This window comes from Haematobia irritans, chromosome 3, assembly GCF_050003625.1.
Source record: "Haematobia irritans isolate KBUSLIRL chromosome 3, ASM5000362v1, whole genome shotgun sequence".
Classification (NCBI taxonomy): domain Eukaryota; kingdom Metazoa; phylum Arthropoda; class Insecta; order Diptera; family Muscidae; genus Haematobia; species Haematobia irritans.
In genome coordinates this window covers 118,580,379-118,601,071 of record NC_134399.1, presented here as the reverse complement: position 1 = coordinate 118,601,071, position 20,693 = coordinate 118,580,379, and the positions used below count along the sequence as shown (strand labels likewise).

The 20,693-nt window shown below is 27.3% G+C and overlaps 1 protein-coding gene and 1 non-coding gene across 4 annotated transcripts in view; one reads left to right on the top strand and one right to left on the bottom strand.

The window, feature by feature from the left end:
* The window catches only part of LOC142228747 (uncharacterized), a 650,828-nt gene that overhangs the window by 421,900 nt on the left and 208,235 nt on the right, over nucleotides 1–20,693 (bottom strand). The gene's annotated exons all lie outside the window — the stretch shown is intronic.
* Nucleotides 20,121–20,211, top strand: TRNAY-GUA (transfer RNA tyrosine (anticodon GUA)). Its single transcript is given in 2 exon segments — nucleotides 20,121–20,157; nucleotides 20,176–20,211. It is a non-coding gene; the product is annotated as a tRNA-Tyr (tRNA).

Genomic DNA, 20,693 nt, shown 5'->3' with positions numbered 1-20,693 from the left:
TGATTTCAACAGACGGACGGACGGACGGACGGACATGCTTAGATCGACTCAGAATTTCACCACGACCCAGAATATATATACTTTATGGGGTCTTTGAGCAATATTTCGATGTGTTACAAACGGAATGACAAAGTTAATATACCCCCATCCTATGATGGAGGGTATAAAAAGAGGAAAATCGGTCAATTAGTTGTTGGTAATAAATCCAAATTTCTACAAATAGGGCAATAGATTTATATAAGAGCTACATGTAAGTCTAAATACGATCAGCTAGTACATCAAAATTTGAAATTTGAATAACATAGGTTAATAAATAAGAGTATTATGGCTAAATATGACCAAATCGAGCGATGCATATATATGGTACCTATATCTAAATCTGAAGCAATTTGTATAATATTTTGCAGGTATGATTGATACCACAGAAGGTCACTTTGTGTAAAATTTGAGTACGATCAGTTAATAAATGAGGCCCCTATGGTCAAAAATAAGGTTATTAGGGGCAAATTTTTCAAAATCGGGGGATACATATATGTATATGGGAGCTATATCTAAATTTGAACCGATTTCAATGAAATTTTGCACATACAGTTAGTGCTATAGAAGATTACATTTAGCCAACCTTGGTTACGATCGGTTGGTAAATAAGGGTTTTATGTCCAAATTTGGGAAATTCGGGCGATACATATGTATGGGAGCTATTTCTAAATCTGAACCGATTTCGATGAAATTGCGCACATACAGTTAGAGGTATAGAGATTATATTTAGCCAACTTTGAGTACTATCGGTTGATAAATAAGGGTTTTACGGCCAAATTTGGCAAAATCGGGCGATACATATATATGGGAGCTATATCTAAATCTGAACCGATTTCGATTATTTTTGGCACATATTGTCAGTACCATAAAAGATTAGAGTAAGCCAACTTTGAGTAAGATCGCTTAATAAATAAGGTTTTTATGGCCCAATTTGGGAAAATCGGGCGATACATATATATGGGAGCTATATCTAAATCTGAACCGATTTCGATGAAATTTTGCAGACCTAAAGAGTGATGAAAAAGTTTACTATGTGCCAAATTTGATGACGATCGGTTTGTAAAAAAGCACAGCGTGACCCCATTTGTCGAAATCGGGCGATACATATATATGGGAGCTATATCTAAATTTGATCCGATTTCTTCCAAATTCAATAGCGATCGTCCTTGTGCCCAAAAAACACCCTGTACCAAATTTCATCGAAATCGGTTAATAATTGCGACCGGAATCCTGTGAACAACAAATACATGGACAGACGGACGGACGGACGGACACCAAGCGCTAGATCAACTCAGGAGGTGGTTCTGAGTCGATCGGTATATATTTTATGGGGTCTAAACTCAATATTTCTGGTAGGCACATTTTTTGGCCGATCAAACTTATTATACCCTGACCACTATGTGGTTTAAGGTATACAAAATCGTATTGCAAATGGGCCATATTGGACCACTTTTACGTATAGCCTCCATATAAACCGACCCCCAGATTTGGCTTGCGGAGCCTCTTAGAGAAGCAAATTTCAACCGATCTGGTGGAAATTTGGTATGTGGTGTTAGTATATAGTCTGCAACAATCATGCAAAAATTGGTCCATATCGGTCCATAATGACATGTAGCCCTCATATAAACCGATCCCTAGATTTGAACTCCGGAGCTTATAGGAGGAGCAAAATTCATCCGATCCGGTTTAAATTTGGTACGTGGTGTTAGTATATGGTCTGCAACAATCATGCACAAATTGGTCCATATCGGTCCATATTTACATGTAGCCCACATATAAACCGATCCCTAGATTTGAACTCCGGAGCTTATAGGAGGAGCAAAATTCATAGGTTACGTTAGGCTAGGTTATGTGGCAGCCCGATGTATCAGGCTCACTTAGACTATTCAGTCCATTGTGATACCACAGTGGTGAACTTTACTCTTATCACTGAGTGCTGCCCGATTCCATGTTAAGCTCAATGACAAGGGACCTCCTTTTTATAGCCGAGTCCGAACGGCGTTCCACATTCCAGTGTAACCACTTAGAGAAGCTTTGAAACCCTCAGAAATGTCACCAGCATTACTGAGGTGGGATAATCCACCGCTGAAAAACTTTTTTGTGTTCGGTCGTAGCAGGAATCGAACCCACTACCTTGTGTATGCAAGGCGGGCATGCTAACCATTGCACCACGGTGGCTCCGTGGCTCATCCGGTCTGGTTGAAATTTGGTACGTGATGTTAGTATACGGTCTGCAACAACCATGCAAAAATTGGTCCATATCGGTCCATTGGTATTTATTTGGACACTTTCATATATACCTTAGACAGGGTCAAGAACTGAATTATATACGTATTTAATCCGTTTTTTATTGGCTAATATATACCACGTATGGACTAACATACAATTTAGAGGACGATGTTAAGAAGTTTTACGATGGCAAGGTCATCGGCAAGTATTACCACAACCCAAGCAATTCGATTGTGGATGACAGTATTTAGTAGAACTTTCTACGCAATCCATGGTGGAGGCTACATAAGATTCGGCCTGCCGAATTTACGGCCGTATATACTTGTTGTGATTTGCTATAGATAATTCGATTCAGTTCATTGGGTAGACCTAAACAAAGGACATGAAAACTTTCACTCTTTTCAGTTTTTGTATTTTACTAAAGCCATACTAAAACCATTCTCCTGCCAATATTGTCTCTTAATCTGAACTGGAAACAAAAATCTGTACAATGTAAATTGTTTTTGTTTTTCCCTAGAATTTATTGAAATGCTGTTATATTCGTCTATCACTTTTTAATTATTGGTTTGTTTGTATTCTCTCTTCTCTTTACGTAAGACAATGCTATTGTAAATCAATCATGGTTCAATAAGTAACAATGAACTGAATGATAGATATCACATAGTTGTGTCATACATAGCAAAAATTCAAAAAAGGCGAATAAATACGGAATATCCTACGAGTGTCGTATTTTCAATTTATGGAAATTTTAGAATTGGAAAATCTCGATAAGATATGATTTACGTTTTCGAGATGGGCTGACAACTTAATGACCCAGTTGACGATATTCTATTGAAGTTAATAAAATGAGAAATATTCAAAGAGGTCGACCCCAAAAGTCTTAGGCCAAAAACTTGCGAAGGTAGTAATGCTAAAACAAACTTCATTGTTTACGTGATTCTTAATCCAAAATGGTATTTAAAATGTAATATCGAATGTAACACACCATTAAGGGTTAATTTTCAAAATTCTTCTGAGATACCATTTGTTATTATAAGTCTAACTTTTCGATATTTTATTTTTTAAAAGGGAAGGTTTTAAGCTGACGTCTCGCAGCGGTTGTATAGGTAAGTTTAGTAGAAGAAACACGTTTGAATCAACGGATGATATGGACCATGAGTTGTCCGAAGTCTCACAGATTGGAGCTACGGTTGCCACTCGTGCCAAAAATAATCAACCAAAATTTTAAGAAAATTTTACCAAAAATCTACTACATTTAACAAAATCTTTGCGCTACATACAATTTTCGTCAAAATTTTATTGCGATAGACAATTTTGTTAAAATTTCATTTCTATAGAAAATTTCGTCAAAATTTTATTTCAATATAAAAAGAGTTTTTCAAAACTTTATTTCTATAGAAAATTTTGTCAAAGTTTTATTTCTTTAGAAAATCTTGTCAAAATTTGATTTCCAGAGAAAATTTTGTCTAAATTTTGTCTAAAATATTTGTAAAGAAAATGTTGTCAAAATTGTGTTTCTATAGAAAATTTTGCAATTAAAATTTTGTAAATATTTTTTCTAAAGGAAATTTTGCCAAAAATGTTTGGTCACAATTTTATTTCTATTGAAAATTTTTAAAAAGAATGGCTATAGGAAATTTTGCAAAAATATTTTTTTATCGAAAATTTTACCAAAATTTTATTTCTATAGAAAATTTTGTCAAAATTTTATTTGTATAGAAAATTTTGTCAAAATTTTATTTCTATCGAAAATTTTAACATAATTTTATTTCTATAGAAAATTTTGTCAAACTTTTAATACCATAGAAATTTTTTTTGTCAAAATTTTATTTCTATAGAAAATTTTTTCAAAATTTTATTTCTATAGAAAATTTTTTCAAAATTTTATTTCTTTAGAAAATTTTGTCAAAATTTTATTTATATAGGAAATTTTGTAAAAATGTTATTTATGTAGGAAATTTTGTCAAAATTTTATTTCTATAGAAAATTTTGTCAAATATTTATTTCTATAGAAAATTTTGTCAATAAAAAAAATTTCTCGAATTTTATTTCTATAGAAAACTTTGTAAATTTTGTTTGTCAAATTTTTTTTTCTATAAGAAATTTTGACAAAATTTTATTTCTATAAGAAATTTTGACAAAATTTTATTTCTATAGAAAATTTCTCAAAATTTTGTAAATGTTTTTTCTATAGTAAATTTTGCCAAAAATGATTGTCAAAATTTTGTAAATGTTTTTTCTATAGTAAATTTTGCCAAAAATGATTAGTCAAAATTTTATTCCTATTCAAAATTTTGCCAATTTTTTTTATAGGAAATTTTGCTAAAATATTTTTCTATAGAAAATTTTGTCAAAATTTACGCTGACGTCTCGCAGCGGTTGGTAAACATTTTTTTCCATAAAATTTCTGTAAAAATTTTATTTCTATAGAAAATTTTATCAAAAAAAATTCTCAAATTTTATTTCTATAGGAAATTTTGACAAAATTTTATTTCTATAGAAAATTTTCTCAAAATTTTATCAAAATTTTGTAAATGTTTTCTCTATAGGAAATTTTGCCAAAAATGATTATTCACAATTTTATTCCTATTCAAAATTTTGCCAATTTTTTTTTTATAGGAAATGTTGCTAAAATATTTTTTCATAGAAAATTTTGTCAAAATTTTATTTCCATAGAAAATTATCTCAAAATTTTATTTCTATAGAAAATTTTTTCAAAATTTACGCTGACGTCTCGCAGTGTTGTTGTTTTTTTGATTTCAGCTTAAAATCATACATTGACTAAAATACCAGTGTAGCTTAACCAACAGAGGAAAAGAATGTTTATCATATTTATTTGGGCAAAGCCCTATAGACTGTAAGATGGTTGGTTATTCCTATTCAAAATTTTGCCAATTTTTTTTTTGTATAGGAAATTGTGCTAAAATATTTTTTATAGAAAATTTTGTCAAAATTTTATTTCTATAGAAAATATTCTCAAAATTTTATTTCTATAGAAAATTTTGTCAAAATTTTATTTCTATAGAAAATTTTGTCAACATTTTATTTCTATAGAAAATTTTGTCAAAATTTTATTTCTATAGAAAATTTTGTCAAAATTTTATTTATATAGAAAATTTTGTCACAATTTTATTTCTATAGAAAATTTTGACAAAATTTTATTTCTATTGAAAATTTTGCTAAACATTTTTTTCCATAAAATTTTTGTAAAAATTGTATTTCTATAGAAAATTTAGTCAAAATTTTATTTCTATGGAAAATTTTATCTAAATTTCATTTCTATAGAAAATTTTGTCAAAATTTTTTTTTGTCAAAATTTTATTTCTATCGAAAATTTTATCAAAGATTTATTTCTATAGAAAATTATGTGAAAATTTTAATTCTATACATAATTTTGCCAAAATTTTATTTCTATAGAAAAGTATTTCTATAGAAAATATTAACATAATTTAATAATAAAAAATAATAATTTAATAATAAAAAATTTAGTTAAACTTTTATTACTATAGAAAAATTTTTTTGTCAAAATTTTATTTCTATTGCAAATGTTGCTAAACATTTTTTTCCTTAAAATTTTTGTAAAAATCGTATTTCTATAGAAAATTTTGTCAAAATGATATTTCTATGGAAAATTTTGTCAAAATTTTATTTCTATAGAAAAGTTTGTCATTATTTTAATTCTATAGAAAATTTTGTCAAAATTTTATTCTATAGAAAATTTTGTCAAAACTTTATTTCTATAGAAAATTTTGTCAAAATTTTATTTCTATAGAAAAATTTTGTCAACATTTTATTTCTATAGAAAATTTTGTCGAAATTTAATTTCTATAGAAAATTTTCTCCAAATTTTATTTCTATAGAAAATTTTGCCAAATTTTATTTCTATAGAAAATCTTCTCAAAATTTTATCAAAATTTTGTAAATGTTTTTTTCTATAGGAAATTTTGTCAAAATTTTGTTTCTATAAAAAAATGTGTCAAAAAAATTTTTTTGACAATTTTTTTTCTATAGGAAATTGTGACAAAATGTTATTTCTATAGAAAATTTTGTCAAAATATTATTTTTGACATTTTTTTTTCTATAGGAAATTTTGACAAAATTTTATTTCTATAGAAAATTTTGTCAAAATTTTATTTCTATAGAAAATTTTCTCAAAATGTTATTTCTATAGAAAATTTTGTCAAAATTTTATCAATATTTTGTAAATGTTTTTTCTATAGGAAATTTTACCAAAAATGTTTGGTCAAATTTCATTCCTATTCAAAATTTTTATAAATATTTTTTTTTCTATAGGAAATTTTGTTAAAATATTTTTTCTATAGAAAATTTTTGTCAACATTTTATTTCTATAGAACATTTTGTCAAAATTCTATTTCTATCGAAAATTTTGCAAAATTTTGTTGCCATAGAAAATATTGTCAAAATTTCATTGCCATAGAAAATATTGTCAAAATTTTATTTCTACAGAAAATGTTGTCCAAATTTTATTTCTATAGAAAATGTTGTCAACATTTTTTCTATAGGATATTTTGCTAAAACATTTTTTCAACACTTTTTCTATAGGAGATTTTGCTAAAATATTTTTTAATACAAATTTATGTCAAAATTTTATTTCTATAGAACATTTTGTTAAAATTTTATTTCTATAGAAAATTTTTGCAAAATTTTATTTCTATAGAAAATTATTTCAAAATTTTATTTCTATACAAAATTTTTTCAAAATTTTATTTCTATAGAAAATTTTGTCAAAATTTTATTTATATAGAAAATTTTGTCAAAATTTTATTTCTACAGAAAATGTTGTCCAAATTTTAATTCTATAGAAAATTTTGTCAAAATTTTATTTCTATAGAAAATGTTGTCAAAATTTTATTTCTATAGAAAATTTTGTCAATATTTTATTTCTATAGAAAATTTTGTCATTTCTTTTTTGGCAAATTTTTTTTTCTATAGGAAATTTTCACAAAATTTTATTTCTATAGAAAATTTTGTCAAAATTTTATTTCTATAGAAAATTTTCTCAAAATGTTATTTCTATAGAAAATGTTGTCAAAATTTTATCAATATTTTGTAAATGTTTTTTCTATAGGAAATTTTGCCAAAAATGTTAGGTCAAAATTTCATTCCTATTCAAAATTTTTAAAACTATTTGTTTTCTAAAGGAAATTTTGTTAAAATATTTTTTCTATAGAAAATTTTTGTCAACATTTTATTTCTATAGAACATTTTGTCAAAATTCAATTTCTATAGAAGATTTTGTAAATTTGTATTGCTATAGAAAATATTGTCAAAATTTTATTTCTATAAAACTGTTGTCAAAATTTTATTTCTATAGAAAATTTTGTCAAAATTTTATTTCTAGAGAAACATTTGTCAATATTTTATTTTTATAGAAAATTTTTCTAAAATTTTATTTCTATACAAAAATTTTCCAAATTTTATTTCTATAGAAATTTTGTCAAAATTTTATTTCTATAGAAAATATTGTAAAAATTTCATTTCTATAGAAAATTTTGTCTAAATTTAATTTCCATAGAAAATTTTGTCAAAATGTTATATTTATAGAAAATTTATGAAGTACCTCTTTGTTGGAGAGGAATATTTTACAAAATCTACCAAAACATCAAGAATTCTACCAATCTTCCAAAAAGTAAAAAATCTACCATTTTTGGAAGAATTCTACTAACTGCGGCCAACCGTGATTGCAACCGTTTTTTTTGTCCAATTTTTGGACGCGATGCTACAATGCGTAAATAATAAATCTCTCAGCTATCAGACTAGCAATGTAGAAATGATAGCAACCTAAAGTTGGTTGCAATAAATATTAGCCACACTAAGATAGAAGCCTATTAGGCTCTCTATAGAATTTTAAGTAGGAGTCCTTTGAACCCTGAAGCCGAATACAAGGTTTTGCCCATTTTAAGGATGAAAACCTCATGTACCATGCAGATTATAATTCTGTCTTTGAAGAATTTAATTTCTTTGAAATGTCCATTATTCCCTCGTACATATGCTCTACTAATTCATTTTCAATTTACTTTTGAAGTGACTAGAAGAGCAGATATAACAAAAACTTCCCCGCAAATATACATTGTGAAATATAATATAGTAGAATGTCAATGTAATGACTTGTGAGCTTAACATTGTGTCAGGGCATAAAGTAATATCGAAAAGTGTACCACAAGAACATAACAAACAAAAATCATGTTTTGCTTTTGACAGATTTGTGTTACAAAGACGAAAGAAAGGCCAAATAGAAATTTAATTTGTTGTCATTATTCTTTGATAGTCAATTTTGGATTATTTGTAGAGTGTTGTGTCATGTGTAATAGCATAACATGATTTTTTAATTGAAATCTTTATATAAAAAATAATTGTTTATTGGTTTCTTTTCTGACATTTAATTCATAGAAATGTAATACAAAAATAGGAAAATTACATTTAAATTCATTCAGATAAAGTACGCCTAAAAGTAGACAATGGACTTTTGTTTTTTATTTCTTTGGAATCCAATTTCCTAAAAAATTTTCTTAGGCATTACTCTTATAACACAAAACTATTATCTTATTTAATGGATTCAAAAGCTTTATTTAAGATTCATCTTTTTTTTGTTCGGATGCCAAGAAACCCAACACATTCATTGTGCTCCTTAAATTGGACAATCATTTTGTTTTATCCAAAAGCAAGCAATTATTTTAATGGACTTTAATAACAAATCTATTGTAATTGCTAGACAAACAAGAGAGAGTGAATACCATTACTTAACTAAAAAAAGGATTTACTTAGAAAGTCCAAAAGCAGGCAATGGGAATATTAAACCTTAAAATATGCAATACATTTTTATATTATAAAAAAATTAAAGCGGTTTTGTAAATTACGAGAATCGCTTTAAAACCAAGAGGATTTTATGGGCTTACCGATAAGTGTTTTTTACAAATAGATTCTTACCATATCACCATGACGCTGCCATAGAATCAATTATGGTGGTGGCATTAATTAAGTACTTATAATTAACAAGATAAAGGTATACCATTTGATTTGTGGCCCCATCATAGGTGTTCTTACATCCGAACGATGATAACATGTTTTAGCGGTGTCATTGGCCCCAGAGATAAACTACGGAAGGAAACCATAACATGCATAACACGCAGCTCTATATGAGGGTCATATGGGAAGTATGGGAGTATAGGTGTTGGGCAACAGCTGCCAGAAGAAAATAGTTCACTGCAATAAGTGTGCTATAACCAGGCAATCATACCGCCACTGAAAATTCATTAATCCACAGCGTTTCAGTGATGCCACCTGGGATTCTACAGTCACATAAGATTAACTTAGTGAAGCCAGTAGGCTACAATATGTAGTCATATCCCCACTAGAGTTACCGTTGTGTCACTTTTGACACATTTTTCCAGCGGTTATACTTTTGTTATTTACTTTTTTGAATTTTTATGCCACCTTTTTGCCATATTATGCCACTTTTTTATTAAGTCATTTTATAACGAAATATTTTTTGGACTCAAATCTCGTTAAGATTACGAATATTTTTGCCTTCTTGTTAAATAAAAAAGTTTACACCCAAAAAAAAATTGTATGAATTTTTCCTTCCTCATATCATAATGATTTCAAGTGAATACCTGTTTCGCCTGAAAGTATGCCGAGAAAATTTTCTATAGTAAGTAGTCCAGTTTATCGTTTAAATGCAGGTAAATTTAGATTCATATTTAACCCTGCACCACCGGAGCCACCGTGGTGCAATGGTTAGCATGCCCGCCTTGCATACACAAGGTCGTGGGTTCGATTCCTGCTTCGACCGAACACCAAAAAGTTTTTCAGCGGTGGATTATCCCACCTCAGTAATGCTGGTGACATTTCTGAGGGTTTCAAAGCTTCTCTAAGTGGTTTCACTGCAATGTGGAACGCCGTTCGGACTCGGCTATAAAAAGGAGGTCCGTTGTCATTGACCTTAACAGTGATAAGAGAGAAGTTCACCAATGTGGTACCACAATAGACTGAATAGTCTAAGTGAGCCTGATACATCGGGCTGCCACTATACCTAATCTAACCCTGCACCACACTGTGGAACAGGGTATTATAACTTAGTGCCTTTGTTTACAACACCCAAAAAGAGACGAAATATACACATGGTGTCTTCAACAATAATGCGCAGCGTTATGTCTATCCGTCTGTCTGTGAACACTTTTTGTTATCAGAGTCTAAGTCACAGTTTTAGTGCAATCGACTTCAAATTTGCACAAGTATGTGTTGTGAGCACGGTTGCCAGTTGGTAGTTGCCAGTCTAACCAAAAAGGTATATTTTTTACTGTTTTTATACCCTCCACCATAGGATGGGGGTATATTAACTTTGTCATTCTGTTTGTAACACATCGAAATATTGCTCTAAGACCCCATAAAGTATATATATTCTGGGTCGTGGTGAAATTCTGAGTCGATCTGAGCATGTCCGTCCGTCCGTGCGTCTGTTGAAATCACGCTAACTTCCGAACGAAACACTTGAAACTTGACGACTTGAAACTTGACACAGGTAGTTGTTGTTGATGTAGGTCGGATGGTATTGCAAATGAGCCATATCGGTCCACTTTTACGTATAGCCCCCATATAAACGGACCCCCAAATTTAGCTTGCGATTGCTCTAAGAGAAGCAAATTTCATCCGATCCGGCTGAAATTTGGTACATGGTGTTAGTATATGGTCTCTAACAACCAGGCTGAAATTGGTCCATATCGGTCCATAATTACATATAGACCCCATATAAACCCATCCCCCGATTTGTCCTCCGGAGCCTTCTGGAGGAGCAAAATTCATCCGATCCGGTTGAAATTTGCAACGTGGTGTTAGTATATTGTATCTAACAAACATGCCAAAATTGGTCCATATCGGTCCATAATTATATATAGCTCCCATATAAACCGATCCCCAGATTTGACCTCCGGAGCCTCTTAGAGGAGCAAAATTCATCCGATCCGGTTGAAATTGGGTACGTGGTGTTAGTATATGGTCTCTAACAACCATGCAAGAATTGATCCATATCGGTCCATAATTATATATAGCCCCCATATAAATCGATCCCCAGATTTGTCCTCCGGAGCCTCTTGGAGGAGCAAAATTCATGCGATCCGGTTGAAATTTGCAACGTGGTGTTAGAATGTGGTCTCCAACAAACACGCAAGAATTGGTCCATATCGGTCCATAATTATATATAGCCCCCATATAAACCGTTCCCCAGATTTGATCTCCGGAGCCCCTTAGAGGAGCAAAATTCATCCGATCCGGTTGAAATTTGCAACGTGGTGTTAGTATAAGGCCGCTAATAACCATGCCAAAATTGGTCCATATCAGTCTAAAATTATATTTAGGCGATCCCCAATCACACAAAAATTGGTCCTTCATAATCATGGTTGCCGCGCGAGCCAAAAATAATCTACCATAATTTTATTTTTATAGAAAACATTGTCAAAATGTTATTTCTATAGAAAATTTTTTCAAAATTTTATTTCTATAGAACATTTTGTCAAAATTTTATTTCTATACAAAATTTTGTCAAAATTTTATTTCTATAGAAAATTTTGTCAGAATTTTATTTCTATAGAAAATTTTATTGCTATAGAAAATTTTTTCCAAATTTTATTTCTATAGAAAATTTTGTCAAAATTTTATTTCTATACAAACTTTAAACTTAATTATATACGTATTTAATCGGTCTTTTTTAGTTTAATATATACCACGTATGGACTATGTGGTATATATTACGGTGTTAGGAAGTTTTAAGATACCTTGCCATCGACAATTATTACCGCAACCCAAGAAATTCGATTGTGGATGACAGTCTTCAGTAGAAGTTTCTACGCAATTCATGGTGGAGGGTACATAAGCTTCGGTCTGGCCGAACTTACGGCCGTATATACTTGTTTTTTTTTTTTTTGTTTTACTGGTAAAATGTTAGAATTTTTAAGGGTTCGATAGATTTTGCAAAACATTCCTCTCCAACAAAAAGGCACTTCAATTTTCTAAATAAAATTTTGGCAAAATTTTCTATTGAAAATTTTTTTGACAAAATTTTTAATAGGAATGAAATTTTGACAAAATTTTCTATAGAAAAAAATTTTGAAAAAATGTTTTATAGAAATAAAATTTTGCAAAAATTTTCTACAGAAATAAAATTTTGGCAAAATTTTCTATAGGAATAAAATTTTGACAATTTTCTATAGAAATAAAATTTTCCAAAAATTTTCTACAGAAATAAAATTTTTACAAAATTTTCTATAGAAATTAAATTTTGACAAAATTTTCTATCGAAATAAAATTTTGACAAAATTTTCTATAGAAATACAATTTTGAAAAAATTTTCTACAGAAATAAAATTTTGAAAAAGAAATTCTACAGAAATAAAATGTTGACAAAATTGACTATAGAAAAAAAATTTTGGCAACATTTTCTATACAAACAAAATTTTGACAAAATTTTCTATAGAAATAAAATTTAGACAAAATTTTCTATAGAAATACAATTTTGACAAAATTTTCTATATAAATACAATTTTGACAAAATTTTGTATATAAATACAATTTTGAAAAAATTTTCTACAGAAATAAAATTTTGCAAAAAACGTTCTATAGAAATAAAATTTTCCAACAATTTTCTACAGAAATAAAATTTTGACAAAATTTTCTATAGAAATAAAATTTTGACAAAATTTTCTATAGAAATACAATTTTGACAAAATTTTCTATAGGAATAAAATTTTGACAAATTTTTCTATAGAAATAAAATTTTCTACAGAAATAAAATCTTTACAAAATTTTCTATAGAAATTAAATTTTGACAAAATTTTCTATAGAAATAAAATTTTGACAAAATTTTCTATAGAAATACAATTTTGAAAAAATTTTCTACAGAAATAAAATTTTGACAAAATTTTGTATATAAATACAATTTTGAAAAAATTTTCTACAGAAATAAAATTTTGCAAAAAACGTTCTATAGAAATAAAATTTTCCAACAATTTTCTACAGAAATAAAATTTTGACAAAATTTTCTATAGAAATAAAATTTTGACAAAATTTTCTATAGAAATAAAATTTTGACAAAATTTTCTATAGAAATAAAATTTTGACAAAATTTTCTATAGAAATAAAACTTTGACAAAATTTTCTATAGAAATAAAATTTTGACAAAATTTTCTATACAAAAAAAATTTTGACAAAATTTTCTATAGAAATAAAATTTTGACAAAATTTTCTATAGAAATAAAATTTTGACAAAATTTTCTAAAGAAATAAAATTTTGTAAAAATTTTCTTCAGAAATAAAATTTTGACAAAATTTTCTATAGAAATAAAATTTTGACAACATTTTCTATAGAAATAACATTTTGAGAAAAATAAAATTTTAAAATTTAAAATTTTCTTTAAATTTAGGTCACGAATCATTGAAAGTTATTACGTCCCTTCGTTAAAGTAGTATGACTCTAATTTTTAATTTAAAGAAATAATCTTGAAGTTAACTGAGGCACTGAATCTTTGGATTAAAGATAAAAAATCTTAAAATATAGACTAATACTTGTTTTGAGGATTTTGCGTCTTTAGAGTCTTGCGTAATGCATTAGAGGACATTTTTGATATATGACTCATACCAGGATTTTTTTGGTCTGCTCTATGCAATACCAGTAACGATGAAATTCTAAAAAATGGATATGCTGGAGTCAGCCTTTTTAAATGTAAACGCTGGCGATATTACATCAGTACAATATAAGATTTACTGTGACGATTAAACCAAGTCATGATGGGACCAAAAACACATGTTATATAAAATACGAAGAATTAAAACAAATTTTCTATACAAAATAAGAATTTTTAAAACAAAAAATTTTTTTGACACAAAAAACATTTGACAAAGTTTCTTAAACAAATCTCTTAAAAGAACAACAATGTGGTGGTTCAATGTAGAAAAATACTTTAATATTATTAAATCGAATTAATTTATCCATATAGTATTTTTGTTTTCTTACTCTCCATTAGCCATTGCTCAAGTGAACGTTCATAATCAATGAATGACTGAATAAGCATTACCTACTCGAGGGCGGGCCATTTATTGCATGCATGCTTTCGTATTTTATTGGTAAGTCATTGGAATTCTTCTCTTCTTTTTAATTGTTTATATGAGCATAGTAAACAATTTATTCTTGTTTTTGGAATTTCTCTTTAACGCTTAGCCAAGAAGTATGAAATTTTAATTTAAAATGTGTGATGACAAGTGCCTTCGATAGCTCAGTTGGTAGAGCGGTGGACTGTAGTTAACGGGATGCATTAAAAATACATCAAAAAATTCGGTTCGCGTTCGTTGCCCTCAAAAGCAGCGAATACAAACACTCTATGCAGACATCCATAGGTCGCTGGTTCAAATCCGGCTCGAAGGAGTACAAATATTTTCTTTTAAGGCATATAGGAAAAATGGAAATACAAATTAATATGTTTGCCATTAGAAAAAATAAAAATTAATTAAAACCAAATTAAAAAATAAATTTGATCAATTAGTTTCGTAAAGAAATAAAAAAAATATTTTCTGTAATGACAAGTATTTTACAAAATCAGTTAATACCCCCTTAATTGATATTTCTCTATCTGTTAGATCCAACCACGTTATTAGAAGATACTCAACAATGTAGATTAGATTTTATTTTGTTGGTTAGTAGCACAGGGAATTGTTCCATAAATACTCATAATGAACTGAAGTAGCACAAACGTTCAGAGCATTTTCATACTTCCATTCTTTGGTTCTGCCAATAAACTAAACACCTATTTGATAAGCTTGGGAGAGCAATATTTAGCACACCAAGTGAGATAAGTTAATTTTAATGGGGTTCCTTAATCGCTATCGTATGAAGGGGTCATATCAATAACGTTATTTAGAGAATGAGTAGAAACGAAGAACAATTGATTTTGATAAAATTTTGAAAAAATATTCTATAGAAATAAAATTTTGAAAAAATTTTCTATAGAAATAAAATTTTGACACAATTTTCTATAGAAATAAAATTTTGCAAAAATTTGCTATAAAAAATAAAATTTTGCAAAAATTTGCTATAAAAAATAAAATTTTGCAAAAATTTTCTATAGAAGTAATATTTTAACAATTTTTTTTTTAAATAAACTTCTGACAAAATTTTCTATGGAAATAAAAAATTTAAGGAAATTTTCTATAGAAATAAAATTTTGAGGAAATTTTCTATAGAAATAAAATTTTTAGGAAATTTTATATAGAAATAAAATTTTGGCAAAATTTTCTATAGAAGTAAACTTCTGACAAAATTTTCTATATAGAAATAAAATTTTGACAAAAGGTTTGGGTTTAGTGAAGTGCCTGAATTTATTCTGATAATTGGTTGATAGTTTTGCTGCAAGTAGAGGAAGCTGATGAAGAATGTGGTAATTCCGAAACGTGCGTCCATCCAACCACCTTACAGTCTATAGGGCTTTGTCCAAATAAATTTGACAAAAATTTTTTTCCTCTGTTGGTTAAGCTACACGTGTAGTTTAGTCAATGCATGGTTTTAAGCTGAAATCAAAAACAACAACAATGATTACAGAACAAAAACCATCAATAAAGAAACAAAACGAAAGAAATAAAATTTTGACAAAATTTTCTATAGAAATAAAATTTTGCAAAAATTTTCTATTGAAAAAACATTTTGCAAATATTTTCTATAAAAATAAAATTTTGAAAAAATTTTCTATAGAAATAAAATTTTGAAGAAATTTTCTATAGAAATGAAATATTGAGGAAATTAAATTTTGACCAAATTTTCTATAGTAATAAATTTGTTACAAAATGTTCTATAGAAATAAAATTTTGATATAATTTTCTATGGAAATAAAATTTTGACAAAATTTTTCTATAGAAATAAAATCTTAACAATATTATCTATAAAAATACAATTTTGACACAAATTTTCTTTAGAAATACAATTTTAACAACACTTTCTATAAAAATAAAAATTTGACAAAAATTTTCTTTAGAAATAAAATTTTGAGGAAATTTTCTATAGAAATAAAATTTTTAGGAAATTTTCTATAGAAATAAAATTTTGAAGAAATTTTCTATAGAAATGAAATATTGAGGAAATTCAGTTTTGACCAAATTTCCTATAGAAATAAATTTGTTACAAAATTTTCTATAGAAATAAAAGTTTGATATAATTTTCTATGGAAATAAAATTTTAGCAAAAATTTCTATAAAAATAAAATCTTAACAATATTTTCTATAAAAATAAATTTTGACCAAAATTTTCTTTAGAAATAAAATTTTGAAGGAGCCACCGTGGTGCAATGGTTAGCATGCCCGCCTTGCATACACAAGGTCGTGGGTTCGATTCCTGCTACGACCGAACACCAAAAAGTTTTTCAGCGGTGGATTATCCCACCTCAGTAATGCTGGTGACATTTCTGAGGGTTTCAAAGCTTCTCTAAGTGGTTTCACTAGAATGTGGAACGTTCGGACTCGGCTATAAAAAGGAGGTCCCTTGTCATTGAGCTTAACATGGAATCGGGCAGCACTCAGTGATAAGAGAGAAGTTCACCACTGTGATATCACAATGGCCTGAATAGTCTAAGTGAGCCTGATACATCGGGCTGCCACATAACCTAACCTAACCTTGAGGAAATTTTCTATAGAAATAAAATTTTGAGGAAATTTTCTATAGAAATGAAATAATGAGAAAATTAAATTTTGCGCAATTTTCTATAGAAATAAATTTTTGACAAAATTTTCTATAGAAATAAAATTTTGAAAAAATTTTCTATAGAAATAAAATTTTGAAAAAATTTTCTATAGAAATAAAATTTTGACAACATTTTCTATAGAAATAAAATTTTTACAAAACTTTCTATAGAAATAAAATTTTAACATTAGCTATAAAAATAAAATTTTGACATAATTTTCTATAGAAATAAAATTGTAACAACATTTTCTATCCAAATAAAATTTTGGCAAAATTTTCCATAGATAAAAGAGCTTTGACAAAATTTTCAATAGAAAATTGTGAGGAAATTTTCTATAGAAATGAAATTGTGAGGAAATTAAATGTTGACCAAATTTTCTATGGAAATAAATTTTTGACAAAATTTTCTATAGAAACAAAATTTTGATAAAATTTTCTATAGAAATAAAATTTTGACAAAATTTTCTATAGGAATAAAATTTGGAAAGAATTTTCTATAGAAATCAAATTTTTAAAAAATTTTCTATAGAAATACAATTTTGACAAAATTTTGATGAAATTTTCTATAGAAATGAAAAATTGAGGAAATTAAATGTTGATCAAATTTTCTATGGAAATAAAATTTTGACAAAATCTTCTATAGAAATAAAATTTTGGCAAAATTTTCTATAGAAATAAAATTTTGACAAAATGTTCCATAGAAATAAAATTTTGACAAAATTTTCTATAGAAATACAATTTTGACAAAATTTTCTATAGAAATAAAAAAGCTTTGACAACATTTTCTATAGAAATAAAATTTTGACAAATTTTTCTATAGAAATAAAATTTTGACAAAATTTTCGATAGAAATAAAATTTTGACAAAATTTTCTATAGGAATAAAATTTGGACAGAATTTTCTATAGAAATAAAATTTTGACAAAATTTTCCATAGATAAAAAAGCTTTGACAAAATTTTCTATAGAAATAAAATTTTGACAAAATTTTCTATAGAAGTAAAATTTTGACAAAATTTCCTATAGAAATAAAATTTTTACAAAATTTTGAGGAAATTTTCTATAGAAATGAAATTTTGACAAAATTTTGAGGAAATTTTCTATAGAAATGAAATATTGAGGAAATTAAATGTTGATCAAATTTTCAATTGAAATAAAATTTTGACAAAATTTTCTATACAAATAAAATTTTGACAAAATTTTCCATAGATAAAAAAGCTTTGACAAAATAGTCTATACAAATAAAATTTTGCCAAATATTTCCAATGGAAATAAAATTTTGACAACATTTTCTATAGAAATAAAATTTTGATAAAATTTTCTATAGAAGTAAAATTTTGACAAAATTTCCTATAGAAATAAAATTTTGTAAAATTTTCTATAGAAATAAAATTTTGTAAAACTTTCTATAGAAATAAAATTTTGCAAAATTTTCTATAGAAATAAAATTTTGGCAAAATGTTCTATAGAAATAAAAGTATGACAAAATGTTGTATAGAAATACGATTTTGACAAAATTTTCTATAGAAATACAATTTTGACAACATTTTCTATAGAAATAAAATTTTGACAACATTTTCTATAGAAATAAAATTTTGACAAAATTTTCTATAGAACTAAAATTTTGACAAAATTTCCTATAGAAATAAAATTTTGTAAAATTTTCTATAGAAATAAAATTTTGTAAAATTTTCTATAGACATAAAATTTTGGTAAAATGTTCTATAGAAATAAAATTTTGGCAAAATGTTCTATAGAAAAAAAAATTATGACAAAATTTTCTATAGCAATACAATTTTGACAAAATTTTCTATAGAAATAAAATTTTGACTATATTTTCCATAGGTAAAAAAGTTTTAACAAAATTTTCTATAGAAATAAAATTTTGACATAATCTTCTATAGAAATTATATTTTGGCAAAATGTTCTATAGAAATAAAATTTTGAAAAATTTGTCTATAGAAATAAAATTTTGAGAAAATTTTCTGTTTCGGTACAACCTGTTTTACATATCAAAACGACAATAATGAACGTCTCTAGTGCCAAAATTTGTGACAGTCTAGATGGGGATGATACTATTTAACACTTAAATAGATTCAAAGACAAAGCGACCGATAGTTATGGCTTGAACAGAGATAACAACGACCTACTCTCTGAAATGGCGTTGTGTCTACAAAGTGAATGAACTTATAAAAGGGGAAAAATAAGCTAATGAGATTCGTCAACAAATGGAACATGCGAAATATTTTAGTTTCTTAAATATAAAATTTGCATGTTGTTTTATTTTATACGAAATTTGTTTATGAAGACAAAGTTTTTTAACCCTAAAGAATTTTCTTTTTATAAAAAGATATTATGCTCCTTCGAGCCGGATTTGAACCAGCGACCTATGGATGTCTGCACAATGTTTGTATTCGCTGCTTTTGAGGGCAACGAACGCGAACCGAATTTTTGATGTTTTTATGCATCCCGTAACTACAGTCCACCGCTCTACCAACTGAGCTATCGAAGGCACTTGCCTACATTCAGTCCAATGGCAATTTTCTCCCGTTCGTGGGCCGTCATAGAAAAAAATCCAAAATAAAAATATCGTAATAATAAACTCATTTGTTATAAATAAATTGAAGAGTACAAAAATAGCAATAACAAGCAGCAATTGCTAAAAATATCATGCATCCATAATTGGCCCCCGCATTTAACGTTCCATAATGAGAGCTGGTATTCATTCAAAACGTCAGTATTAAAACATGCGAATGGATATTGAAAAGAAAAGAGAAAATTATTTACTTGTCCCCCCACTACCCCTTCCCAAAAACTCATCTAGAAATAAACGACTACTGCCTCTGCTTTCTTTTGCCCTAATCGCATGCAGCCATCTGAATCGTGCAATTCATAGTCATACACATCCCATAGATACTTTTGTCGGCTCCGTACACTCCCGATAGGCAATTGAATGGCAGAGCGTTCAGCTAAAAGTCGCGTGAGTGTGTGTGTATCTGTGTGTTCGGTTAGATCACTTTCCATTGAAAGCTTTCTTCGTCGTTTGTACACAATGTCGTGTGGTATTGTGGTATTTGCTAGGCAATAATCATATACGCGTTTTGTGCACCGAAGCAAATAACCTTCGATAGCTCAGTTGGTAGAGCGGTGGACTGTAGAGATAGATATGAATAGAAATCCATAGGTCGCTGGTTCAAATCCGGCTCGAAGGATTTAGTTTTTTTATAATCTATAATAAAAATTTTATTTTTTAAACATTTTTTTTAAATTTTTTTTCCAGAATTTTATTTCTATAGAAAATTTTCTTAAAAATTCATTTCTCAAAATTTTATTTCTATACAAAATGTTGTCAACATTTTATTTCGATAGAACATTTTTTCTTAAAATTTTGTTTTCATGGAACAGTTTCTTAAAATTTTATTTCTACAGAAACATTGTAGAAATTTTATTAAAAAAATCAAAATTTTATTTTCTCAAGAACTTATTTTATTTATTTTATAGAAAATTTTCTCAAAATTTTATTTCTATAGAAAATGTTTCCAGAATTTTATTTCTATAGAAAAATTTTTTCTACATTTTGTTTCCATAGAACATTTTCTTAAATTTTTTTTCTACCGAAAATTTCTCAACATTGTATTTCGATTGAAAACTTTTACAAAATGTTATTTCTATAAATTTTATTTCTATAAGAATT